Source organism: Strigops habroptila, chromosome 1 (genome assembly GCF_004027225.2).
Source record: "Strigops habroptila isolate Jane chromosome 1, bStrHab1.2.pri, whole genome shotgun sequence".
Classification (NCBI taxonomy): Eukaryota; Metazoa; Chordata; class Aves; order Psittaciformes; family Psittacidae; genus Strigops; species Strigops habroptila.
Genome location: NC_044277.2, coordinates 129438513 through 129452398, shown reverse-complemented (window position 1 = coordinate 129452398; position 13886 = coordinate 129438513).

The window sequence follows — 13886 nt, the reverse complement described above, 5'->3', positions numbered from 1 at the left end:
TTTTAGGATTTTCTGAGTCTGTAAGGGAGTTTCCCATCTAATTACAACATAGGAAACATCATTATGATTTAAGTCTTTCAAGCTTCATGCAAATTAGCTGGCTGGTTAAGCTTGTAAGTCAAAAACTGGTCCACCTTCTAAGGCTTCTCTTCACTTACCTACTGTCTCAAAAGGCTTTTGAATCTTCTCAAAGTCTCTGATATACTAATATGTATTATGTACGTTAGAAATTGCTAATGAGACTGTTCAAGTTCATAAAGAATACAGATGCTGTCACAGCAAAAGAATTAGATGTTAAGGCACCTCTGCTCAAGGAAGGCGCTTCCCTTCCCAGGTCCTACCAGCCTTTAGACTGTCTCCCTACTACATTCCAGCTTTGGGCTCTTTATAGGTGCCATTGCTCAGCTAGATGCTCCTCTTTCTCAGCAGCAGGAAACATGGGATATACCTGTCCCCAGTATGTGCCCCTTCTGGGAGCACTTTTGTTGCATCCCTGGACACAACCTCTCCAAGGCAGGACTACTGTCTAAATGGGCTGCAGAGTTTCACACAGGTTGAAGAAATCCACACTGGACACAGAACCAGGCGAGGTGGTTCTGTAAGATTCCCTTCCTAACTGCATCAGTACAAACCCTTACTGTAAGCAATGAAATACAACCACATCAATCCTGATGCTTTTCAAGAGGTGCTGGAAGGAGAACGAAGAGATCTGGGCCCCAGAGAACAAAAGATTCAATTGTTTAGGAGTTTTTTTATTCTTCTTTTGCTGCCAAGCCTGTGGAAAAACTAGCTGGTCCCTGCGTTAATAAAGTCTTTGAAAATGCAAAGCTGGAATTTGAAAGACTTAGGAACAAATGTGATGAAGACTGCTCCTACATGAGACAAAGAGGATCAGAACTTTTAAATTCAAACTAAATTACCATAATACATGGATGTGGTAGGGAAATTCTAGGAAATGTTTCACTTCGATTAATGAAGTTTTGTTCTGTAAGTGCATACAGAGTTCAACTGCAATGGAAATATTTTCTGTATGTTTTCATTACTGGTACAGTTGAAAGAACTCTCATTCCACTTATCCAACTGTATAAAAAACAAAGCTTTCAGTTTTCAAAATGTGACCAGCCAACATATCTACACCAATAGCTTGAAGGCTGGGCACCAAAGTCCATTTTAATTTAAATAAGATGAAGCATGTATTGTCCTTGACGCAGTTATTTCTGATTCATGCTGCCGTAAAAGGAGATGCTGGCTCAGATTGTCTCAGAGATATTCAGCTGTTATTTACTAGGTCAAGCAATGCTCTTCCTGAAGGGGCTTACTTATTGAACTTTGTGCATAGGACTTATCTGGTAAGTCCTTAATGTATGTTTTAATATTTTAGGCTGTATTTTAGGCTATGCTTGGCATTTCATAGAACCTCAGCCTATTAGAAACACACACATGTTTTGAATTTACAACAATCAACAGTTCTTATTTCAAATTGTACAGAAAAGTGCACATAATACGTTTTAAATCTTTGTCTTGCACAATCTTTCATATGTATATTTGTTGCATTCAGACAGATGAGTTTCCCTTCAGATGGTCTAGGGAGGTATGAAGAAGCAGGTCAGATTCAATAAGAAATTTATATGCAGTAAGCCATAATCACAAATAGTCATACCAAAATTTTCCTTGAGAGTGTGATTTTTGAAGATACAGGGGAAAGAGAGTGTAATGGCTTAAGCCACTTTTAATCCTTTCAGATCCCAGTCCTAGGCAGGTTAAGGCATTAAAAGCAGCCTTTTATAATTAAAAGCTCAGTATCTAAAAGCAGACTGATATTAGACTACCATGTAATTGTAGATGTTACTGCATAATCTTTCTGCCTGAAATGATTCTACCTAGCTTTCCCTTCCTGTATCAAAGTGACATCTTTAGTTCGACTACAAATCTCCAACAAGTTCCACAAAGCTGTTGTAAGTGCATCTGAACACAGATTTTGAAGACTACTTTTAGAACTTGTACAAGGGGTAGCCAGACGGGGGAGGGGGCAAACAAAAAAGTTTAAAAAAAAGGCAAAAAAAAAGCTGAATTTTTTCTGTAAAAGATATATTTATTAGAGTGAAGATGTTAAACCCACCCTAGATTAACATCCTCAGCCTGAGGAACTCTGAGTGAATTTAGGAAGGTCTTTTTCCTGCTAATGATAAAATTATGAAAATGCAATTCAGTGTTCTGAAGGAAAAGAAGGAACTAGGTGAGATGAATCAGTAGCTGGAATTTTATCAGAAAGTTGTGTGCCTGGAGAGGCTTGTTTGGCTATGAAAGTGTATTCTGTTTCAGAATGAAGCTCCTTTGGAGCAAAAATTCCAGAGGGCTGCACCAAGGTCGCTGTCATCATCTCTATACAAAGTAGTCAAAGAAACATTGAAGACACAGGATAGACACATCTACTTCTGCCAGGGAACTAACAATAAGCTGGGCAGAGCAGCCTAACAATTGCTCTCTGGTTCCCTCAAATGAGCCCTGAGCACATCTAGAAGTGGCAGTTTTCTTGTTTTTCTCCCCTTGCATTGCATCTGATTTGCTGTAAGGTATCTTTTATGTCCTTTAACTACCAAGTCACAGCAGGCTGCCTTCATGATTTCCACATCAGTGTAATTTTGCTTTATAATCAGTAGAAGTTGTTTTTTTCCCCAGAGATCCTTTCTGAAATCCAGTTTTAATCCTGCCATAGAGTGCAAAATGCATCTTTCTAAAAATATTTGCAGGTATGGCATGTTGAACAGGTTGACCACATACACTAATTAAAAATAACTGCATCCATGAAAATAGCTGTTTTGATGAACTGGCATAATGTGCAATGGGAACAGGCTAGGAAGGCAGTCAGGAAGAGGCACCACAAGCACAACTGAAGAAGCTTTGAACTGCAAAGTGCCACTACAGTGCTGCATATAATTCCACTGATAGAAACCAGGTATATGAGTCAACAAAACTTCTCTCCGTACCCTTTAGAAAGCAGACATAAATTTAAAAGGAGCTAAGAGCTGTTAGGATTTCCTGCCCTCTTTCTCACATCCCATTACTAGTGGTGAGTAATGGGATGTGAGTAAGTAGTAGCTAGTGTAAGACAAATCAAATAATGTAACTGGGACTACAAACTTGTGCAGCTCCTCTCCCACATCATTAGGTGAACCCTTTTTTTCACTCCCTCCCACTTCATGCTGGTTCAAGCTAGGAGGTAATTTCTTATATCTTCCCTTATCTCTTCTCTTCTGTTAAAATACAGCTGTATCCTTTAAATTGTTCAGTACTGAATAAATTCTACCTTCCCTATCCAGAGAAAGCAAATATAGATCATTGCTTTCATTTTACAGTAAGATTGCAAATCTAAATCTAAACCATGAAGTCCAAACACCCAGACTGACAGTATTAAATTCCTGTGGTTTGCTACACTTATTGATATCATTGCTATCTTCCCCCTAAATCCAGGCATAAACTCCAGGAATGCTGACAGCTAACATTTTTCTGAGGACTATTTATTAACTGTGTAGTACCCTGGAAAAATATATGTGTCAGACCTCCTTTGGTAACCATTAAACATAAAGGACAGTAGGTTAATATCGATGCCCACACTGTGATGGCAGCAACAGAGACCTTGAAATGGCCCAGGAGTTCTGGATCTAAATGCTACAAAAGGCATGGGATTCTCTACGATCGTAGGGATTGTTTTGTTTCTATTTTATACTTGCTAAAAATATTGTACAAAACCACAAATAACACTGTTAAATTTGTAAATTAAGACATTGAAACCTGAAGAAATACCTGAATGGATTTTAAGACTAGAAAGCACCTTATGACCAACTAGTTTTTCCTTCTGTATAGCACAGGACATGATACTTCATCTAACAATTCTTGTATCACATAACATCTGGGTAAGCAATATATAGGAAATCTGATTTTTATTTAAAGACTTCAAAAGTCGTAATCTATCACCTCCTTTATTCCAGTGAGCAGAAACTTTCCCACTTTAAAGTGATGTGTTTCTATGCAGAGCTTTTTTCTTTATTTCCCAGGCACTGGCTTTCACTACGCTATTGTCTGATAATGTAAGGAGCCTGGGAGAAACTGGGATCAAGTCATGTCTTAACCTTCTCTTGGGTGAGCTTCTTAAATTCCCTCACTACAGAGAAGATTTCCAGGCATTAAATATATATTTAATATTTATATTAGCAAAGACAGGGATGAAAAAACATTGGACTGGCAGTGAGGAGGCTAAGAGCCCTCATCTCATCTCTTTCCCTGATTGCTTCAATCTAATCTTTATACTATAAGGATTTTAAAACAGAATAAAATTTCATACTCTTTTGGCTTGCTTTCCCCAGTTTCTTCTCAAATGGCCTATTTTACCCCTAGGAGTAATGAGGAAAATAAGGAATTCTTTATGTTTTAGAATCTGTCTCCTTCCCTGATTTCCATCAACGAATAGACAGATTTTTTGTGTGTATTTCCTTCAGGCTGGCAAATTTAGTTTAACACTGATGCCTGTACACCTAGGATCTTAAGAGGTTTACACTGCATGGTAAGGAATCCTTCAGCAACCCTATAATCCTCAGATGCAGAACTTACTACCATGTAGTTGTATTAATGAGGCACTCCTGACGTGAGCTAATTAGCCGTGCTGAGAGGCAAGGCTGACAAACCTGAACACAGAACTACATACATACGAATATATTGCTTCTGCACAATACAGATCATGTACAATAATGCAGTGTGGCACAGGCACACCTATAGTGCTTCAAAGCCATGCCTAGCTCGGCAAAGAGAGAGCTCTGCTCTTGCTGGCTTTCAAAGCCACCTGTCAAACAAAGCTGAAGGACTACACAGAGATTACATTTCTATCTGTCAAAAGGAAGACGTTTGTTTTATATTAAATGGTGTGCTCAATAGGGAATGACCTTTCTTCCCCCTTCTTACAATACATGTTAGCTTTTTCAGAGTCTATGTTATGGACTTGGGTCACAACAGCCTCCTGGCAAGTAATGCAGCCAGAATGAGCACCCAACAAAACAGACTCAACGTTATATAAATAGTAATTTGTTGCAATTTGCCATTCAAGAAAGTGTTGCAATATTCTTAACTCTGTGGTAACTCCATAGCTGCAGTGATGAGCTTGTATAAAGGAACCAATTGCATCCCTGTTACAAGACTGGAAAACCTGGGGAAAAACCCTAATTCTGAGAAAAAGAGTTTAATGATGTATTGGCACATCATACATCTAATGACATTAAAAAAATATTAAAAAAAACCAAAAACAAGGTGAATTTGTGTTCAATTTATTCTTTTGTGTCATATGTTTGGGACTCCCCTATGCTATACAGTATCATATTCAATATTTGATTTGAAAATCACACACACATAAAAAATAATGAAAAATATTCAAAATTAATTGCTCATGCTTTATGAACGAAGGGTAGTTTGCATGTGCACCTTGGGTCCAACTTCTTAAGTACTAAATTAACGTCCCTTTTGAGGACTACATATAAATAATGTGCTTAAGGAAGTGCTTCCACTGAGAGCAATGGGGCTACAACTCATGTTTAAAGTTAATCTTGGACAACTGTCTCAAGCAGGGATTCTTCTGTGAATGACAGCCTAACACTGAGATGAGTCCAGTGACTAGTAACTACTCTTGGTTTGCAGTGGTGAGAATGACGCCCTTAATCTGCATCGCCCTGAACCCTGCAAAAATAGCAACTGGATGTGCAAACCAAAAGCACAGAAGTTATCAGTCAGAATAAATGAATTCTAACAGTACAGATTTCCTGAAGGGGAAAAAAAAAAAGGAAAGAGACAAAAAAAAAAGGATTTCTACTATTAGCACCCAATAGTGGAAAATGCCCAATTCTATCAGTCAGTGCAATCAGACCTGCCTTGCTGCACAGTTGTGAGGTAGACTGCACCATTCTTCACGCCCCACTGCACCTATATTTATAGTCTGCAATACTTGCAAGTCTTTAAGATGACTCTTTTTAATAGTTCCCCCAAATACATTGCTCTTAACCCTGAAAAAGGTTCATGCTTGAACTTTGAAGGTTTGTTTGGCAGGATTTACTTTTGATTTCAAATAAATGTACATTCTGGGGACTTCCAGGATATTCATTGTGTCTGTCGAGGAATGGAAACATAACAGATGCCCACCAGCTTACTGGCAAAGAGAAGAGGTTCTGTCAAAACAGCATATTTATTTGGAATTAAGAATTTAATTTTAAATCTCGTTCTTTGACGACACTCATATCTTTGGCATTTACATTTCCAATGTTTATACTACTGTCTTAAGAACACTTAAGTAGAACCTTTATTTCCAAATTTTCATAACTTGGCAGGCTCATGCTCAACCTTTATAAGAACTTTAAATCCATTTCCATATAAACATATGTAATATTTCCTACCAAAAGTCTGCAACAGCCAAGAAGTTCAGTTATTCTCAATCTATAAATCTGTGAAAGACAGCTCATTCAAAATAATGTATCAGCCCAGGCATAATTACAGATATACATGTCCAGTAAAGGTAAATAAATAAATACTCTCTAAGTATGAAATAGCAGCAACTTGCCAGGAAAATTATACTGTATGTTAAAATATCCCATAGGTTGATTGGAACACAGCTGTGGTGGAAAATGACAGGAGACCTTTCCCTCCCAAGAGTGTCTACAGTTCTGAGTTGGAAGTCAGCAAAAAGTGAGGAAGAGACAGACAGCCCAAGTTGCCCTCTTCGCTGGTATGAACACAACAGCAGGGAGGAGGTTGCCAGGGAGGGTTCCTCTTGTCAGCAAGCATCTGTGGAGATGGTCCAAGGATGTGCAACACTGATGTAGGCACCTTGCCTTCTGCTCTGAAACACAGAGTGGAAACAGAGTGAAAAAAGAAAGTGTATTTTTCCAACAGATGCCCTCACTACACAGTGCCACATGAACAGCCCACTGACTGCATGGTGGTGATTGCAGACGCAGATGCTATTCGTCGAGAATGAGCATGGTGCTGGTTTAGCCCAGATTTCTTTACTGTGAGGGTCCTGAGGCACTGGCACAGGTTGCCCAGAGAAGCTGTGGCTGCCTCATCCCTGGCAGTGTTCAAGGCCAGGTTGGACAGGGCTCGGAGCAACCTGGTCTAGTGGAAGGTGTCCCTGCCCGTGGAGAGGGGTTGGAACTGGATGATCTTTAAGGTGCCTTCTGTGACTCTGTGATTCTATTACTTCACATTTTGGATCAGTCAGCAGCAAAAGATTAGGAGCAGGCCTGAGCATTGGTTTAAGTATGCTGTTCATAGCTCCCACTAGCTGTCAGCGTGGCTGCCGCAGGGACACTGCTTTGGAAGAACTGACCCTTGGCTGCCTGTGAGCTAACCAGGCTCGCACCACACCTGACTCATCTGGCCATGACAAAGCTGGGAGCAAGCTAAAGCACAAAATATCCTCACAACACTCTTCTCTGGATTCTGGCTTGAGCCTGGCTGTGCTGGTGAACCAGAGTTTCACAACAGGGCTGGATTTTCTTAGAAAGCCTCCAATGAAAATAATGTAACACGGACTCAAGCTGAGGCTAAGCATAATTTAAGACCATGTAATTTTAAATTCTACTGATGAGTCCACTACAGCGTTAAAAGACATTAGATTCTAACAAATGCCTTAGCTGGCCTGATGTCTTATGTGCCTTGCTCCCAAAGTGGAATATCCAAAGTTTCTTTAGGTGTTTGGCTAGTCAGTGAGAAAGGGGTGAGCTTTGCCCCTCCAGAGGAAACACTCCCTGCTCTCAGCATCCAGAGTTCTGAACCTTTACCTTAAATCAGTAACCTGTGAAGGAACCATTTAAAAACTCCTTGAGAGTTTTAAAAAACTTGAAAACTGCTTCAAGAGGACTTCACTGTTTTACATCTTAAATCACACCTCGACAGCAAGAGCCTGCTTTGCTCAGCCTGAATGCATTCAAGCTCCTACCCTCATTTCTCAGGAGTCTTCACCAGATGTCTCGCTAAGGTTAAGCTGGGAGGCCCTCTTCTGTCGAAATGAAGCACATGTGATTTACTGCACAGAAGGGCACACAAAGCAGCACGGCTCTGGGAATTGCTGATTAGGGCAGTCGGCTACAAGTCCTGAATTCTGCTCTCACCTTGTCACACCGTTACTTCCAGGTTTGAGCGTCGGGGGTTCTTTCCTCCACGACTGCCTAAGCAAACCTGAAAGCAGAAGCAGACTGCTGAAAAATACCAGCACTACCAAGTGCCACCTCCCTCTCCGGCTGAGATAGGATCCTGATACTGCAGGTTTGCACCTCCTCCAGCTGGGAAGGGAATCAAAGTCACTTCCCAGTTCACTCTTCTGGCCATTACACAAAGGGCGGACTTGTCATTCACCGCCATTTAAAAAAAGGCTACAACTGTGTTGAGGGGATCAGACAGCTGAAACATGTATTTTTACAGGTACTCTCATCACATCACACAGATTAGGACCCTCAAGACCTGTTCTGCTTAGAGGATGGCTCCTGGCAATGTTTAGGATGGAGCTGGAGAAGGAGCCTTTTGAAATGGGGCAGGTCAGCCCAGTGCACCACACTAGGGAATGGGGAAACCTCTCCACATTAGTTGAAAATTCCATTTCAGATTTAATTAGCAAACTTCCCCCCCCCCCCCCCCCACAAGTAACAATTTAACCCAAAACACTCAGATTTGTTATCTTCTCTTTCTTGCCCTGGCTGAAAATCAATATTACCTCCATTTAAGGGAGTTGCATCTTTACTAACCTAAAGCTTTTGTACAAAACTGTTCATGGAAAGCAACTCAGTGTTCAAAGGTTTCATTTATTAATTTTTTTTTTATATTTCCTATCTAAAAAGGGACTGGATAGCTTTTTTTCCTCATTGTTGTAGTGATAAGCTATTTTTCTCCAAAATTTTTTGTCCTATGGCTACTGTGGCACTATCTGATGCTCTGCATACTGACAACAGTACGAATCCTCACGCTGACTTTAGCAGACAGTTTTTCAAGTCTGAATTCTCCTTACCTACATGTAATTGTGTGCCACATTTTGGACTACTGAAAAGAAAAGACCTTATTGTGTAGACTTTCAAGCAGTACAACTACCGTGACGCGGCAAAGTATGACTATTTTGGTTACTCATATGGTCTTTTCATAGTGAGATAAACTACCTTTCTTTAATATCAACAATGCAGCTGTAGTTCAGTCTCTCCTATTGATGAGTACATATGTAATCACCTGCAAATTCTGCAAAGAAGGGAGCCATGACTACACAAAATCATTGCTTTTGTATGAGGAACACTGAAAGATGGGGTTCATATTTTATTCAATAAAAGACAATCAAATATACATGCCACGTTACTGGCTCAGTAGCTAAAATAACACCATGCAAAAAATAATATAATAATTTAAAAAGTGTATTTCATCCAGTAATCAAAGTACTTAATGAGTAGGAATTAAGGCTTACAACATCTGCATGAGATTGATATTACTGTACCAATCTGATATGTAACCTGAAGTCAAGATAAATACAGTCAACCTGATGGGCTCAAAGTCTCAAACTCAATCACCCTCAGGGTCCTGAGCACACTCCCTCCCTCCTGGGGGTTTGGCTGCTTGGGCTAAGACCCAACCTCAACAAGCAGCTGTGAAATAGCTATGAAGAAAGAGCTCTCTGAGAAAAAGCTGGAAAAAGCCTCAGCAGAAACTCTCCCCTTTTCTTGAAAGATGCATGTTAAGTGGAGGCTCAACCTTGGTCCTGCTGCAGGGCCACAAGTTTGGTCTTGAATCTCTCTGATTCCGAACCTGACCCTGACCCAGCAACTTCTAGGCTTGACCTCAGACTTGCCTCAACCCAACAGACCTGTTGGTCCTGTAGTGGATCTCAGCTGACTCTGGTTACCATCATGGACATGCTCTGCTCTTCTAGCTGAGGTCCCATCAGACAGTGCCCTTGCTATACCCTGGCAGTGACTAGGAGGGCCAACTGAATGAACCAAACATCTTAATTTTAACTATTAGGCAACATGCCTTACAGACACATTGGCACACATTTCAACATAAACACAAAAATAGACTTACAAAAATGGTACAGGAAACCAACAAATAGACAATCATAATTTTAAAAGAAAAAGTTGTTGCATTTCCAGAATGTTAGGTGTCTGAGAAACTTTTTTTTTTTTTATGGCAACAGCAGAAGTGTTTTAACTGCAGATAATATAAGGCTTCTTATCACTATAGTAAGAACTTCCAGCATGCTTTGCCTCACCGGTTCAACAGGGCTATTACACCCTTTAGCTACTTATTAACCAAAAAAAAAAAAAAAAAAAAGGAAATCACACACACTAAGCCTCTCACTAATCTCAAATAATGCCATAATAATAGTAGCCATCCCTAAAAGGAATGTTTTTTAGTTGACTTTGCAGATAGAATACTCAAATAGCTAAGCTGCATGTTTAACTAACTAACTGATGCATTTCAGGAAATCAGATCATTTTCTTTCAGCATATTTGAGTTCCTTTATTGGCGGGAGCACTCACAATATCACAAATAGCTGGAGATATTTGCAAGAAACTAATTTAATTAAAGAAAACAAAACCAAATATTTTTAAAATCATGCGAAACACATTAACATAGGTGTTTGCAAAGCATAAATCATGGATAATGTCTGTGTGGTAAGTGCAAATTATCCTAATTGCACAATTCAATCAAGTTGTCTCGATTCAAATTCATCCTTAAAACATATATGTACTCTGCAAATTCTTTCACTATTAGCTTATTAAGCTCCAAATATAAACTTAAGATAAACAAATACACTTTGCATTTCAGCTCCTCACTCACATCTCTCATCTTTCAAATATATCTAATATGCACAGTCCTTATCCTTGCAAAAATGCATGCAATTAAGAAATAACCTGTGGGAAGTTACGCTGATTTCAGTACAAGTTCTCATTTATACGTCTTACAAGACTTGTAAGAATATATAAGGGTAATACAGGGTCTGTGTGTAGACTATATGCAAGACCAGCATTCAGCACAAGTAGTTACAATGACTGCTCTGTGTCCTGCTGTCCTGGTCTCAACTCCTCTCCTCCCCACATGCTCCACAGTAAGTGTGCTGTGGGGAGATTGCAAAGCGCTGGATAAGCCCAGGTGGCTTGTTCACTGGTGAGAGAATAATTTAAACTCCTAATTCAAAATCTTGCTGGATTGGCCTCTTTGGTGAAGGCCAGCCTAGCCTGGGCACATACACTGACTGTGGAAATACCTACGAATCCAGCCCTTGCCAATCCTTTGACATGCACTTATCTAATAGCATGAGTAGTTTCACTGAAGTCTGTCTTCAGAGCAAAGTGATCTGTGTGCCCAAGTGTTGAAGAGCTGAGATTTAAAATGCTGTGCAACTGCAGACTGGCAATGTGACATTTCTGAATTTTCTTCAGCACCTGATCATTAGCAAATATCACAATGCAGTGATATTTGCTGAGAGTTGCAATTGGAGGGTCACGTTATTTTTGGAGCACAGAGTCGTTTGAAAAAGCCTACTTCAATTTGCAAAGTACTCTAATGCTGTTGGTGCTGAGTAAACATGTTAGTTACACTTTGCCTCATCCACCATAAACTATGCAATCTGAAATATCTGCTGAGCAGCAGTGCAACAAACGTGATTAACTAAATGTCAGTGAACCAACAGTAACCACATAGTGGCATCTAGGACATTTATTTACTGATTCATGTTGAGATGAATTCTGCAGAACTCAGCAACCACAGTGTCGCAATTTTTGATGAAAGGTGGTTGCTATTTTATGAGTAACAACCACAGTGACATTACTGTTTAACTGTTTAACTGAACAGCAGCATCCTGTTTAACGTCTTCATTAATGATCTGGATCACAGGGCAAAGCGCAACCTCAGCGAGTCTTCAGATAACAGAAGAGGAAAAAGAGTTGGGTTGAGCTGCCATCCAGAGGGAGCTTGACAGTCTGGAGAAATGGGCTGATAGGAGCCCCACGAATTTCAAAACGGAGAAATTCAAAGTCCTGCACCTGTGGAGAAACAATCCCATGCACTAGTACATGCTGGGGGCCACACAAATTCAAAGCAGTTTGGCAGAAAATGACCTGGTGGTCCTGGTGGACACCAAGTTGAATGTGAGGCAACAACGTGCCCTTGCTGCAAAGGCGGCAAATGGTAGGTATCCTCAGCTACATTAGACAACGTACTGCCAGCAGGTTGAGGGATGTGATCTCTCTTTTCTACTCACCACCGGTGAGGCCACACCTGGAGTACAGCTAACAACCACCAGAGTCTCTGGAGAAGTCTCTGTCCATGACAAATTGACACACTGGAGCCATAGTCTCTATTTGTCCCTGAAGCAAGAGGAGCGTAGTGATGTGTATTCTGTACTATCTCACCCTGCACCAGGAGAGTACCTTCTAAGCAGTCCTTGAGGCACCTAGAATACTTCTGCTGATGGCTGCCTTGTAGATGTATAAATAGTTTATCAGACCATAGGACAGATTGAGGGCTGCTGCAGGGCACAGACATATCTGTTCTGCTTTCCTCAGCTTTTACTAGTATGAACTCTGATTTAAAGACTGCCATGGCCCTGTTTGTGTCACTGCCAAATATTTATTCTTCTGTAATGAATTTGTCATTTAACCTAGAACCACAGAATAATTTAAGTCAGATGGGACCTTTGGAGGCCATCTGGTCCACACCATTATTCTAGTATTTCAAGGAACAGGCATCCCATAGCTTCTCCAGGCAATCTGTTCTAATGTTTGATCACCCTAACTGTAAAGAAACCTTTCCTTGTATCCAGTAAAAATTTCCCATTAAAATTTGCACCCATTGCCTCTTTCTTCTACTGTACACTGCTAGGAAGACTATGGGTCCATCTTCTCCATTGCTAATCATTAGCTTGTTGAATACAGCCAAATAATTCCAACGTTGGCTTCTCTTCTCCAAGACCAAACAAGCCCAACTCTCACAGTCTCTTCATTATATAGTCATTGTGTTATTGTTTCCCTGTGTCAAATATGGCACAGCAATGTATGTCCTTTGCTCACTGAAGATACTGAAGTAATATTTCTTTAACCATATTTACTGATGATGCAAACCTGGCTAAGTGGAACTCAACTATATTGACTAGCCCAACTGCTCAAGTATTACTACCATGTTAACCCTGTGTAGCAGAGGTAGAAACCATTTCTAAAGGCCCAATCCAGAATGTACTGAAATCAATCTAAAAACTCTTGGCTTTTAGTTAAGACACTCCTGTTTTCAGACCCTTTACACCTCTTTTCACAATGGCACAGAAAAAGAAGAGTTCTCCCCACTCAGAGTCAACTTGATATTTTTTAATAGGTCCAAGAAACACTTGAAAAGAGTACCACTGCATTATGCACAAATGAGAATTAGAGACAAAGTACATTATTCCTCATATACAACTTTCATTACACATTGTCTTCATATCCCTTTGCAGATTTCTAACAGAAGGGGATTCACTGCACCATAATGCTTTTTTACTCTATGGGATGCGAATAACTACACCCATTTTCCTGGTTGCAACTGTTTCGTGAAGATGCCACTCATATTTGCCGTCTTCTGTGCATTTCAAAATGACAGAAATACTTGCTGACTACATTTAGTAATATAGGTCAACTCATGGAGTCCACCTCTAGAGCAAACAGGACGACAGCAGGCATTACACCCTCCCTCCTTCACACACAAGGGACTTCCTCTACAGCTACTTGGTGCGTAAGTAAGTGCCCATCCTGTGTACAAGCCAGCAGTGGCAGAGCTGGCATCATACTATCTGTTGGACCATAGTGGGAATGTAGAGCACTGCACCGTACAAATGGCAACCAAGG